Below are 16,202 nucleotides of genomic sequence, written 5' to 3' on the forward strand. Positions count from 1 at the left end.
CAGATCGCCCAGTACTTCCATGGACATGCGATCGTTCTGCAACTGCATACAAATCCGACATGTTAAAATGTTGTTTTAGCCCAAAACAAATATTTGTTTTGTCCTTAGGCATATTGATCAGAAAAGCGCTTGATGTAAAATTGTTAATATCCGCGTAAAATCCTTTTATCATTTCATGCCTGTTCATATTTTGTAACGAGTTGCAAGGTCTCGAGTAAAAATTAAGTTTTAACATGATTACAAAGTAAATGAAAATGCGATCTAACATGAAATAAACCCAATTTTATTTTAGCTTTTACTTTCTTGCTAATGTTCTTAGAATTTATCAAATACGCAGATTAGCTTGAACGTCATACGATTTTGTTAATTGTGACCATATATATATATACACGACATACTTTGATATTACAGTAATTACGCTTAGTGATACTATCAAATAAAACTATAAAATAGAGAATTATCAAATCATACTTATTTATTTACATTTCGGCGCCTTTATCAAAATTAAGGAAACAAACCTTTTACAACATGTTGACATTGTGCCTTATTTAACATTACAGAAACAATCCCTTGACTACATTTTTACATATTTTAACAACAAATAAAACTATGTCAAAAAACTTATTTTGTCATGTGTGTAATGTCTTTTTATCTGGTTTATTGTGATTTGACTATCATTTCCTTGTATGCCATTCATTATATCATTCATTACTGCTAATATGTAAGCGTCGAAGAAAATTTACATGTAGATCAAAATAATGATAAAATTAGTTGGTTAGTAGTTCTGTGTCCTAACAACAAACATTTATGTTTTGCATATAATTAACATTTTGTTTTTGAACACTTGATTGGGCTTCGTGCAATTTGCGTTCACACATTTATCAATTTAATTTTATTACAAAATGTGTAGCGGCTACAGTGCGGTCCGTTTAGATTACTGGCACATAAAGTAATTCAGCTGAAATAGTTTGAGCCAAATCGACCAAGTACTAAAAGAGAACCATCGTATAAACATTTTGGAGTTGATATAGCATATAGTATAAACACAGACAAGAGTCCATACTTCAGCCAAACAATGTCGCAGCCAAAATTCCTTCTTCTACGATCATCTCTACATTAAGGTCCTTAAGCTGTAAATATGTATGCGAAATCATCAGGTAAAAGAGGAGCTGCTTCGGAACGGTCTTAATCGTGTCACAACGTCTGTACGGACGGATGATTGCAATTCATACTGCCTCCCACTGTGTGGGGAAACATCCGAATTGTATAAAACATGTTTATTGCATGAGTGTTATGCTGTTCATAATCGTTTATTATAGTGTTCAATTATATGTACTATGCTTTGAAAGTTTTGAAAGATGTATCAAAGTCAAAATGTCTTGAATTGATAAAACTTAATATGTAAACTTAACAGATTCCTTACATCACTTAGTCTCGTGCATGCTATTGTGGCTGAAGGATCATGTTGTAAGTGGTTTGGATCAGCAAGTAGCGTAGACAGTGTCTGAAAATAGTCTTGCAGGTCAGCATCTGTAACCTTGCAGTTGGCTGTGTGACGTACATCTCGGCCGATCTGACGGACCTAAGAACAAAACATTAGTATTAATGATCAAGTACGGAATTCCATAAACGACAGCCTACTGTCAACCGCCGACTGTCCATTGCTTACTGTTAACTGTCTACTGCTGACTGCCAACTGCTTACTGCCAACTGTCTACTGTCAATTATACAACTATAGTTATATAGTCTACTGTCTACTGCCAACTGTCTACTGTTTACTGTCTACTGCCAAATGCTTACTGTCAACTGCCAACATACAATTACACCATTGATTAGATAAAGACGGCTCTGGCTGGTAAGCATGGTATATCGTACAGGTACAGTACAAGTATATGGCAAAGCGGGATGCCATGTCCCTATTTCTATTAAATGTTTGTCTTAAGTCCTATTTAATATGGCTTTTATGTTTTTGTGTGATGTTTTCTATGCTTGTTGGTACGTTTTTGTCTGTGTTTACTCGTCTGCAGGCCACTTAAAGGGATCTTTTCACGGTTTGGTAAATTGACAAAATTGAAAGAAGTTGTTTCAGATTCGCAAATTTTCGTTTTAGTTATGATATTTGTGAGGAAACAGTATTACTGAATATTTACCATAGTCTAATATAGCCATTATATGTATCTTTTGACGATTTGAAAACCTAAAAATTATTAAGCGTTGCAACGCGAAACGATTGAATAATTTGGAGAGTTCTGTTGTCGTTTAAATTTACGAAACTACGAAGATTGCTTATATAAGGTATAAAATACTTAATCTGCGCATATCCGGCGGAATAGCCGAGAGGGCTAATGCGTTTTTACTTCAGACTAATGCCAGGACTCCGGGGGTCACTGGTTCGAGTCCTGGTACCGGCTCCTTTTTTTTTCCTTTTTTTAATTTTATTCTTGATTTTTTACTGGAGCTTTTAAGATCCAATGTTTACATTTATCAATACAAAGCATTTAATGACAAACGTCAAAATATGCCAAAATCTGTGGAAAGGCCCCTTTAAGGGGGTTGTCCGTTTTGTCCGTCCGTTGAATTACTCGTAAAAAAGAAAACCGGAGACATTTTATGTAAAGCATTACTTACATCTAGAACCCCACTGTCTGTCATGTCTTTGAATAGATCTATGCCAATAACCATATACTTGTACTGTACCTGTACGATATACCATGCTTTCTAGCCAGAACAGTCTTTATCTCCTCAATGGTGTATTTTTTAACATGTTTTTTGTAATATGCTCAATTGTTATTGATCAATTGTATTGTTCAAAATTTCCAGTAAGCAGTAGACAGTTGGCAGTAGGCAGTAGACAGTTGGCAGTCAGCTGTTGACAGCAGTTGGCAGTCAGCAGTAGACAGTTGACAGTAAGCAGTTGACAATAGACAGTAAACAGTTGGCTGTAGACAGAAGACTATATAATTATAGTTGTATAATTGACAATAGACAGTTTGCAGTAAGCAGTTGGCAATCAGCAGTAGACAGTTGACAGTAAGCAGCTGGCAGTTGGCGGTAGACAGTAGGCTGTCGTTTAAGGAATTCCGTAATCAAGCGTAATGATTATCCACTTTGGAATATTAAACGATTTCAATGTCATCATTTGATTATCTCAATCTTAAACCAACATATTAATATGACCGCGGAATGTTGAATTAAACAAGAGCTCCGCGGTCGAGGACAAATGTCCTTGACACAGGATTGTTTGCAACAAAACTGACCATAAGTGTTAATCTGTAATATCATATTAGTGTGACTTTGCCACTTTAATAAGTTTTTAGTTCACACAGAATTATGCACTTCTGTTATATCATCATTGTAGTAAATGGGTTAAGAATATTATAGTTTTATAACTATTGATGTCACGATGATCGAATGCAATCAATTTTTCATTGTTGTTTGAGGAAGTCAGCAAAAATCGTTCCTCTTTCCGGAAAATGGATGTCGCTGATTTAGTAGATAATCGTTGAAAAGACTAACATTGAGATAATCTTAGTCGACAGTAAGTGGTTAGCATCTGTTTTGTTTATTACTGTTTAAAACACTTCCCTTTGTTCAAATTGTTTTACGTATCAACCGTTTATTGTGATATGAATCTCATTTTTCAACATTAAAACTTATATGAAATTATGTTGTCGCAATATATTTAATTTCTCTGTCCTCTTTATAGAGCTTGATACATTCAGCTGAAAATAACAATACTCTGTGAAATTATTTTGAATGCACATGTGAAGTTACAGTATCAAGCCAGTGGGTCAATTCATCGACGAGATATTGATCGGAAACGATCTGCACACTTATTGGGACTGTGACCTTGACCTTTAACCTTAGGCTAGTGACTCCAATTTCAACAGGGGTTATCTACTGACCATGGTCAATGCACATGGGAAGTATCAAGCCAATCGGTGAATCAGGTGACGAGATATTGATCAGAAACATGTTCACAATTAGTGTGGCAGTGACCTTGACCTTCGACCTAGTGTCCCCAATTTTAATAGGGGCCATTTACTGTCCAACGCCAATGCACATGAGAAGTATCAAGCCCATTGGTCACTTTTTCACAAGTTATTGACCGGAAACAATTTTCACTCAGTTAATATGAGTGACCTTGACCTTTGACCTAGAGACCCTTATTTCGATAGGCGTCATCTACTGGCAAAAGCCATTGCACATGGGAAGTATCAAGCCAATTGGTCAATCCGTTCACAAGTTTATTGATCGAAAACGAACCGGTCTACAGAAATACCGACTGACCTAAATCCAGGAAAACAATATACCCCATCTTCTTCGAAGGGGCGCATAATTAATTTATTTAATGTGACATTAATCAAATATACATGAAGTTGACATAAGTGAACTATTAAGGGGCAAATGAACGCCAATACCGACTTGATTACACGTATTTGTTGTAAAATCCAAAGTGCAATTACATGTCGTTTGAAGAAAATGTGCAAACTAATTGGGACTTCCAAACATAATAAGCGTCATGTACATTACAGAGTTTTCTGGGTTGCATCAGAAAAAGTATTGCCATTGACAATAACTTTTTTTTAAATTTTAAAACCTTCTTCTGAAAGTTTATTATAGCTGATTCATAAAAATATTATTTATTTTTTGAAGAAAAAATGAAGTGTATATACTCTATTTAATTTAATTAATAAAATACATGCCAATGTAGTGTTTAGAAGGTCATATAATATAAAAGGATAACATGAAACATGCCACAGCTACTGTAAATGGAGTGTGTGTTTTCACCATTTTTGGAATGGGGTCGGGTCCCTTTGGATTGGGAAAAATCGCTTTGTTTTCGCTAATATTGGGAAATTAGTGTTCGACTTTTCGCTAATACTCTAAAATTGAGACTACAAGGGGTTTCAGTATTATATTAACTTAAGTTCAACTTATAGAGCTAGACTTGAGATGAATTAAATGGTAAAAATATATTATTTTGTTTGGAAACCTTCAATTGGGAATGTTTAGGTCCCATTTGGGAAAAATATGTACTTTTTTCCATTAAGAATGGGTCCCCTACCGGGCCAAAATTGGAACGAAAACAAACACACTGTAAATGACTCAACTTTTAGCATATACACTCAGATATGAATGATAGAATTAACAAAGTACTGAATATACAAAAACACTCACAATATATTACCTTTTCTAGTGGACATTTTTTATCAGGCGGTAGAGGTGATAAACTAGATGAGGAGAGACATGTCTGGAAATGTAGGCAATTCAGCATGATGCTTATCACGCCATTGAAGTCTGATTCCTGGACTGAGGAAACGCTGCTATATCCATCCGGCGGGAGGTAGCATTTACCTATTTCCCAATAGTCGTGTGCCCACTTCTCCGCACGAGTGTTCTTCAAGGAAGGTCCACCGTATCTGTGCTGTGATATGATATTCTGTTTTACGTTATCACATGTTGGGCACGGCTGTGGTTTCTGTGATTTGTGAAAAGGACACTTATTTGGTTTCCTCTTGTTACAATATGGGTTTGTGGGACAAGGTATGAGTTTTTCAATCGTACAGTTTCCACAACTTCTACCAACAATGGTGTGTACATTCTGTAATTGTGTGTCCAAAAAGTTAGTGAGCCCCTGCTTCGTCACATTGAGTGCTATTGACGCCTTGAACCAGTTATTGGTCTCCTTGTCACTGAACAATTTGGTGTTGGTGGCCATCCTGTAACAATTACAAGCACTGCTTAGTTGTGAGTTTGTCGATGCACAAACATAAACACGACATTAATTCCATTATATGTAAGACTCCTCTTTTTGATATTCACTCCGAGTATATGACCGTTATGACAGTGATATTCATACGTCATCTACAAAAAAGAGGCATGTACAAAACTAATAAGCTGTTAGATCTACCCGTCTAGCATGTGCGTTAAGTGTCGTCTCAGATAAGCCTGCACAGTCCTCAGATGCTAATATGGGATGAAACGTTGTGCCTAGACTGGATGTTTGTTAATAAAATATACTTCTTTCAAACAAAAACTTCCATAAAAGTTTAAAGTGTCGGTTCTAATTTAGTATACACTTTTTGCACATGTTTAAAGCCCAGTTTCCCCAGAAATGGGCTCATTTAATTGCTTGCAAAATTTATTATTTTACTAACTAGATTTACAATGTTGAAATAATTATCCACAACGCCTAAAACTTATGTGACTCATTTATTAAATACAGGGGTGGTATCTCAACAAACTACTATATTAATTACAATACGAGTGTACTGTCGATATTTGCATTTGTGTTATAACATGTAACATTACTTCTGCATTTGAGATGCTCAGCTACCAGTAACCTTTAAGCTGCTATTTGATAATACCCAATGATCTAAAGGATGCACCAAAAGTAACAGACCTTAAAATAGAATCTTATTGTTGGATTTTGCAGATATTTTTTTTAAAGATCTTGTGTTTTAAAGATGATTTAAACTAACGAGCTTACTTATCAGTTGATACTTGAAAGTCGCAAGTTTTGATTTTGTAAAATCATACAATCTCTGAATTGAAATAAATAAAAAAAAGTAGTGGTCCAATAGTTTTCTGGAAAACAAATGCAAGTCTGCCAATGTAAACATTATTTTACGTTAATTTATACGAGTACATTTATTTGTTCTTATTTTTTAAATAGGTTATTTTGCTCATCGGTAATAATAAGTACTAAAATGTGTTTCAACCGTTTTAAAATGTGAACTATAGATTCAGAAAAAAAAATCAAAGTCTTATTTGGGAACAAAAAATCTATAGCAAATAGCTCCAAGCTCTCCGGAAAAAAACAAAGAATAAAAAAAGGCCAGTGTGCCCGCGATGCTAATGAAAACGAACGACGAAGTGAGTCAGTACGACATCGCACATATAGTAGTAGACCATTAACCCAGTACAACATAAGATATACAAAATAACCTTCTGTATATATGTTATAACACCTCTCTATGGTGATATTTGTAACCAGTTTGTGTATTCATAACCTTTCTTAGACAGGTTCAACCCAAGAATTGATTACTCGTATACGACTTAATTATAAATATCTAAGACAATCTTAAATTTTGAATGATAAAAAAGTATTTGTCTTTAAGAGCTTGAAATCCTACTTTTTATAATTACGTTTTGCTTAAGAGAGCGTGAAATCAGACCTTGAATACTATTCTCTTGAAAATAACTATATAAAACCCGACCTTAAACAAGGATTCTTTTATGACAAAGAACTAATGTTGTTTCTAAGAGATAAATAAACAGACATACATCGCTGTTCGTTAAATAAACGTCCATATTAGAAAATTTGCAAATCTATAACTCTATGTTTTCAACCCCAAAAAGCCTATACAATATCGCAAACATTTAGATATGTCACAAACCTATCATAAACCTATAAACAATACAATTATTTTAAGGTAAAGTTTTATTATGTGTTATTAAATGTAGAATATTTAAGACAAATCTTAAATTACATGAAACAGGTGAAATATTCACAAGAATGGTATCAAATAGCACAATGTAATTTTTCAAATTCAACTGGTGTCGTCAAGTGCAAACAAATAAATGATTGATATGTTTAGGTGCTCTATTTATAATAAATTTCATTTTTTTTTTGTATAAGATAATTACAAAAAATATGAAGCACCTTAATGATGAAGTTCTCCACACACAGACATGGTAGAGCTAACAACATGATACATATGATTAATTGCTATTACTGAGACAATATCTATATACACATGTAATGTTAATCAAGACTGTCAACGTTTTTTGTCACACACAATATGTTTATATATTGCAGCAAATAATTTTACATGAGAGTGACTTTTAGCTTATTATTACTAAATTATTTACTGTTTGATAATGACCATCAAACAAATGAAATGACAACCAATCAGAAAGCTAAAAAATAATTGATTATACCATCGGCAGTGTTCTAAAAATTCATTTCTACTAATAACTAATGACTAAAGGCTTTACAGCGCTATTTAATAACATAACTGAACAGAACATACAGTGTATTATGACTGGAACATGTGTAGTCATTGAAACATAAAGCTTTTGTGTTAAGTAATATCAAGCATCAACATAGTTCAAATTATCATGACTTACCATCTTGTGAACCTCTTAATTTGTTACATGTAAAACATAACAGTGGAACTAATGAAACATATTAATAATTATTTTACTTCATATTCAAATAACTTGTTTCTACATAATTGGCAACTGCTATGTTATTGTACAAGTTTTCAGCACAACCACATCAAGTAAAACGGCCAAAAACAAAGAGAATGCTATATACTTGTTGATTCGTGGCCAAGTCAAAGGCCAATAACTTTGCCAATAATCAATGGAACGGAACGAATTTGACACTTGTCTGCAGCTCATGTATGTTGACTCATATTCAAACACGAGTGCCAAACTGTCACAAGGTACGCCCGTTTGAAGGTTTTGGACAACTTAATAACTCTACCATTTGAGTGGCAAAATGATATATTTTTGAAAATTAAGCATCACATAACTTAACTATTTGAGTGGCAAAATGATTTATCTTTAAGTCATGACTAACCATCTGTGAGGAAAAGTGATATATTTTTGAAAATTAAGCAACAACTACATAACTAACCATTTAACTTCCTTGTGGTCAGAAAAGTTTACTTCCAGCACACCAGTCTGTATATCTGTGGAGTTACTGAATATCAGGTCTACTGTGGAATTAAAGTCCGTTGTTGGTTCAATGATATGTTGATGGTAGGAGTGTCCTACTTCAATTAGAAAGCGGACACCATGCATAATGCTTAAAATGTACTAAGTGACCTTGTGACCTTGTTTTTGACCCGGCATGACCCATATTTGAACTTGACCTAGATATCATTTAGACACCACCTCAGGGCCTTGCTGTTAAACAAATTGGGACTATTTCTAGACTCACCTTGCAATGCTATCATTAAAACAACAATCATCCCTATTTAAAACACAAATCTTTGATAATCACACAGAAAAACTACCTACATGTACCTCATTGATAAACGGTGTGCCATAACAATTTGTATGCCATTCTCATCGGTCTGCAGGTCTTTGATGTGAGTCCCAGCTGGGGCCTATTTCTAGGGACTAAGGGATCATCACATTATCGTTTCAAAAGGCATCAATGAATACTACTGTACCGGAAATATTCAGTCACAGTCAATAGAGAATTAATTAGTTGCTGATAATCAGGTGGATGAATGGGTCCGATTGGAGAGATAAGAGTGCATTCATGATTGGAGGTCAAACACATATCAAGTTCTATACAGTTGTTTCTCCCCTAAGTAATTTTAGTGAAATCAATATTACTACTTGAAATTTTGAGAATATTTAATAAAGGGTTTTCAGATGGCATAAATATGTTTGTTGCACATCATCCCCAACCAATAATCATCATATTAATCCTCTTTAGAAAGGAACAAAAATAAATAAATAACAAGTTGGCAATTTTATTGTATATCTTATCAGCAGAATTGATATTTAGATGACTGCATGGAGATCATGAATATCATAAATTTCATTCACAGTGTACTATATAATTTCTAAGTAGAGAGTAAACAAGGTTACACTAAAAAGCCATTTAAGGAAAACTACCCCATCATGTGGAAGCCATGTTTTTCAACAGACCGTAACCATAAAGATTCTCGGCCTAGATATCATAAAACAATGTTGTGACTAAGTTTCATGAAGATTTGACTACAAATGGGATTTCTAGAGTGTTAACAAGGTTTTACTGTAGCCATAAAAGGAAAACTGCCCTGCTCCCTGGCAGGCGGCCAATGTCTTCCAACAAACCATAACCATTTTGGACCTCAGCTGAGATATCATAAGAACAAAATAGTTTTTTCATGAATATTGGACTATAAATAAGACTTCTAGAAAACTGCCCCGACCCCTGGCAGACATGTCTTTCAACGGACCAGAACCATTTTCGAACTCAGATGAGATATTATTGGGACAAATATTCCATGTTACGTTTAGAGTTTAAACAAGATTTCACAATAGCCATATAGGAAAACTGCCCCGCCCCCTGGCAGACATGTTTTTTAACGGACCAGAACCATTTTCGAACTCAGCTGATGTATCATTGGGACCAATATTTGGTATTCGGACCAAGTTTCATGAAGATTGTACTATAAATATTATTCATTGAGTGTAAACAGGGTTTTACTTTAGACATACAGTAAAAACTGCCCTGCCCTTGGCGACTATGTTTTTTAAAGGACTAGAACGATTTTCGAACTCAGCCTAGCTATGATAAGAACAAATGCTCTGACCAATTTACATGAAGATTTGACCATACATGTGTCTTCTAGAGTGTTAACAAGGTTTTACTATGGTCGTATAAGGAAAACTGCCCCGCCCCCTGGCGACCATGTTTTTTAAAGGATCGAAACCATTTTTGAACTCAGCTGAGCTATCATAAGAACACATGTTCTGACAATTTAAATGATGATTGGACCATAAATGTGACTTCTAGAGTGTTAACAAGGCTTTACTATAGCCTATAACTATAAGGAAAACTGCCCCGCCCCCTGGTGGTCATGTTTTTCAAACAAGCAAAACCATTTTCTGACTCAGCTGTAAAAACATTAAGACAAATATTATGACCAAGTTTAATGAAGATTGGACAATAATTGTGACTTCTAAAGTGCTAACAAGTTTTTTATCTTATTTGACCTAGTGACCTAGTTTTTGAACTCACCTGATCCAGTTTCGAACTCGACAAAGATATCATTGGGACAAATCTTTGGACCAAGTTTCATGAAGATAAGACAAAAAATGAGGCTCTAGATTGACCACAAAGCAAAATGTTGACAACGGACGACGCATGACACACAAAAAGTGCTCCCAAAAGCTCTCCATGAGCACGTTGTGCTCAGGTGAGCTTAAAAAGCGGAATAAGAAAAGTTGATTGTCAAATTTAGAACAGCACATACGCTCGCGAAATGTCACTTGAGTTTCAATTTATACAAAACCGTTTGCCAGCTAGAACAGGCTTAAAGCCTTGATGTGGGAACAAACAACACCAATGACAAGGCTGCAGCCGCCTTTGTCACATCCATCGCAATTGTTGAACAAAATATGGTCATTGCCAAAATATGTGCTGCGAAATTCTTCAGCTTAACATTAGATGGGGTATTATACTTTACAAGAGATGACATTGGAAGCATTTACACGTGTATCTAAGAATGTGCAGATGACAGATGACATGGAAATGACCATTGCACATGTTTCTGTGTTACTCGGATCATACAATAAAGAATTAAATGCTATGTGTTAATGTTTTTCGATTATGAATTTTTATAAATCATTGTACATGTAAATAAACTATAGTTATAGTGATACAACCTGCAAAAAAGGTGGTCCAGTTTGATCTGGTTCAGTCCAGTATTATTATATAGCTTGGTGGACCGACGATCCACTGCTTCGAAATTTTAGTCATGGATACTGCATATGATATTTAATTTAAATTAATTTTCATACTCTTAAAGAGGTTATGATTAAATGGTGTATTTAAGAATGTATGGATTATTGCAAGTTTAATATGCATGTGAAAGGGTATTTACTAAACATTGTCTTTATTGTAGGAAGAAATTAAAGCAGCACTTAATAATATACAAATGCTATGAAACATGCACTTTAAAACAATTTCAAGTCTGTTACTTACAAGAGCTGTCACAGAACAGCGCGCTCAACTTTTCGAGTGCTTGACAGTACAACGTAAGCCATCATGGGGAAATTGTTCATATTAAATAAGGTCTAGGTAATATAGTCATATTCTAAGTGGAAGAGGACCATAATTAAAAAATATTGATAGCTTCTGTTTGAAAGAAGTTGTACTTTATAGACGATACTGAGTTCAGGTATATTTTCCACAATCTCTTGAACATTTGTAAAGACATAAAACAAACTAATAAGATTTTATTTCAAGTTTGATAGCAATAGCTTGGGTGAGATGGTTGGACAATCCTTAAAAAATGAATTAAATAAATGTTTGTTGATTTTTTAAACATGTTTCATGGGGGATGGTTTGGGTGGAGTCCATTGTGGTATGTCAGGTAAGTGTTGTTATGTCAAAGTATGAATCGAATCTGTTCATAAATAAAGAAGTTATGGCAATTTAAGCAAAATTTATTAATTTGACCTTGAGAGTCAAGGTCATTCAAAGGTCAAGGTCAAATTCAACGTGTCTGGTACAGTACCCTCAAGATAGTAAGAAAGTATTTGAAGTTTGAAAAAAATAGCATTGATATTTAAGAAGTAAAGTGGATCTAAACACAAAATTTAACAAAATATTCAAAGTTACTAAGACAAAGAAGGGCAATAATTCCTTTAAAATGCCAACCAGAGTTATGCAACTTGCCCTGTACAGTCCCCTTATGATAGTTAGTAAGTGCTGCAAGTATGAAAGCAATAGCTTTGATACTTTAGGATGGAATGAACCTAAACACACAACTTAACCAAATTTTCAATTTTCTAAGTATAAAAAGGGAACATAATTCTTACAAAATGCTTGATACAGTTGTCTGCTCTTGTTTATAGATTGTGGTCATGTTGGTTAAGAAGTATGCATAATATAAAAACAACATGACAAGGTACATAGAAAATATTTGAGGTGGTACGCAAACTTTAACATATATTTATCAATAATATGCAAATTCTAAGTGGAAAAAGGGCCATAATTCTTACAAAATGCTTGTTACAGTTGTCTGCTCTTCTTTATAGGGTGGGGTCATGCTGATAAAAAAAGTATTCAAAAATATAAAAGCAATATGTTAAGAGACATAGGAAATATTTGTGGTGGTACGCAAACTGTAACATTCCAACGCTCACGGGACGGGCACACCGACGCCGGGGTGAGTAGGATAGCTCTACTATATAAATTTCATATTTAATAGACGAGCTAATAATTATATTTTTATCATGTTTTTAATGCTTCATTTTTCCTAATTTCATGGTTATCCTGCTATTTTTCCCGCATTCATGGTTTATCGCACTAATTTAACCAATACAAACGGCACAGGCTGTAATAAATAAAAGCAAAACAAATCTTTTTAAGCATTCACATATGATGCAGTTCATTATGGAAAATGTTTTGACACAGTCATAATTGTTTTGCTGAACAAAAATGCGACAAAAACAGTTTAATATTGTTATTCATCATAACTCAATACGTTCTTATAAGATATTTCCTCCTTTATTATTTGTTTAAATAGTGTTTCTAACTAACACACACTCTTTTATTGACGTGTATTTTTTCATGCTACATCGTCTGTTGACATTTTTCACATGAAATTAACCTCCCCTGCAATGTCAGATTTAAGGCTATTTATAGCATGCGCATTTTGATAATTGGGACAGCCAATAAGAGTCCACAGCTCAAGAAGACAACATTCTTTCAAGATGGTTATTTGACACTATCAACACAGTCGATTGTTTCGATATGTACAGATGATAAACATTTCGATAAAGCAACAGATCTTAAAGACCAAAGAATAATCAAATATATTCATTATGATTCATCGTCATTTATCTGTCAAACATTTGTGATGTAACATCTTAATGAAAATTACCCACTACTCAAGCGGAATATAGGCTACAATATTTACCTGCTGATGTCACTTTTTTTGTTCCCATCAAAACAATATTGACTGTATAACAAGAGGGCAAAGATGGCCCTAGTTCACTCACCTGAGAGGAGTCAGTTCATTCAATCTTTACCAAATGTCAAAGTTGACTTAGATATTGTCCAGACAAACATCCTGGTCAAGTTTCATCATTATTTCATCTGCGAGTCATGATCAATGTACCTATGAAGTTTCATGATCCTAAGCGTATGCATTCTTGAGTTATCATCTGGAAACCTTTTTTCTAAGCTGAGTCACTGTGACCTTGACAGCCATTGTGTGAATATGTTTTTTGTTACTGTGACCTTGACCTTTGACCTAGTGACCTGATAATAAATAGGGGTCATCTGCGAGTCATGATCAATATACCCAGGGGTGGCGAAATCTCAAAAAACTATACTTGTCCACGGACAACCATTTAGGAAATTTAACTTGTCCGTTGCTGAACTACACTTGTCCGTTAATGTTTATATAAATTATAAACGCATTTATTGATTAATGTAAAACAATGTGGAATATACCAAAATGAGAATGATTTGCTAGTTTTGTTTATAGTTGTATTTCAATAGTACATTCATTATAGCAGTATATTATAAACAATATAAAGACTTTCTAAAACGTTTAATCTTGCAAAGCTAGTGTTATTAAAACATGTGTTGAACATAAGTACATCGTAATCTTAACAAATTAAACTAGTCCAATATGTCGACCTCATCAGACTGAGGCTCTGCGCCGCTACTGGTAGCAATTTGATTATCATTAACTGGTAACCATTGAAAATCTGTGAGCCAAGTTTCTCGAAAAGTTCTGGTGCGTTTACTTAGGTCATATTTTTTATCATAATCTTTCTTAGTTTTTTTGGGAGGTGGACTGCTCAAAGCTTCGGGTTTCTGCTCCGTTGTTGAAGATTTAAAAAAACTAAATGTTCCATTTTTACCATTAAAGTCGTCTTAAATAACAAGGTAGACCGTGTTTTGATTATCTTACTTTGATACTTTTTATTTCCGTCTGATTGTAAAAATAAAGAAACCAGTCTGTACACTGTCTTACAGTCGGGCCGAATGTTTAAAATGCGGCATGCCTCCTGGTCACTTACAGAATAAGGGAGATCACTGCGCAGGAGAGTGCCCGTACTTTAGCTTGATTGCTCCGCAAATAGCACTGACAATGTAATCGCATGTCAACATCCGGTTTTGTAAAACTTAATTACGGCTTTAATACAATGTATTTTTTTGTATACCTGTGCCCGACTTTTAAAAAAGTTGTTGTCCACGGACAACTTAATTGAAAAAAATCAGTTGCCCAGACAAGCAAATGAACGACTCGGGCAACTCGGACATTTGATTTCGCCACCCCTGATACCTATGAAGTTTCATATACCTAGTTATATGCGTTCTTGAGTTATCATCCAGAAACCATTTTACTATTTCAGGTCACCGTGACCTTGACCTTTGACCTAGTGACCTGAAAATCGTTAGGGGTCATCTTCCAGTCATGATCAATGTACCGATGAAGTTTCATAATCCTAGACATAAGCGTTCTTGAGTTATCATCTGGAAACCATTTTACTATTTCAGGTCACCATGACCTTGACCTTTGACCTAGTGACCTGAAAATCAATAGGGGTCATCTACCAGTTATGATCAATGTAGCTATGAAGTTTCATGATCCTTGGCATAAGCCCTCTTGAGTTATCATACGGAAACCATCTCATGGACGGACAGACCGACATGAGTAAAACAATATACCCCTCTTCTTCGAAAGGGGGGGGGCATAATGAGAAAACTGCCCCCCTCCCAGCAGCCATGCTATTCAACTGTCCTGAACCATTTTTGAACTCAACTCTTGTATCAAGGAAACAAATGTTCTGAGCAAATTTCATGAAAATTGGGCCAAAAATGTGACTTCTACTGTGTTCACATGTTTTTACTATATACATATATAGAGAACAAGATGCGTTTGTGAAACACAATGTCCCCCTATATGACGTTTGACTTTGAAGGATGACCTTGACCTTGTGAATGATGACCTTGACCTTTCACCACTCAAAATGTGCAGCTCCATGAGATACACATGCATGCCAAATATCAAGTTGCTATATTCAATATTGCAAAAGTATTCATAAAATAAGCGATTTGGGCCACATATATTTGACCTCTGACCTTGAAGGATGACCTTGACCTTGACCTTTCACCACTCAAAATGTGCAGCTCCATGAGATGCACATGCATGCCAAATATCAAGTTGTTATCTTCAATATTGCGAAAGTATTTATAAAATAAGAATTTTGGGCCACATATATTTGACCTCTGACCTTGAAGGATGACCTTGACCTTGACCTTTCACCACTCAAAATATGCAGCTCCATGAGATACACATGCATGCCAAATATCAAGTTCCTATCTTCAATATTGCAAAAGTATTAATAAAATGAACGATTTTGGCCATATATATTTGACCTCTGACCTTGAAGGATGACCTTGACCTTGACCTTTTACCACTCAAAATGTGCAGCTTCAT

This window comes from Dreissena polymorpha, chromosome 7 (assembly GCF_020536995.1).
Source record: "Dreissena polymorpha isolate Duluth1 chromosome 7, UMN_Dpol_1.0, whole genome shotgun sequence".
Classification (NCBI taxonomy): Eukaryota; Metazoa; Mollusca; class Bivalvia; order Myida; family Dreissenidae; genus Dreissena; species Dreissena polymorpha.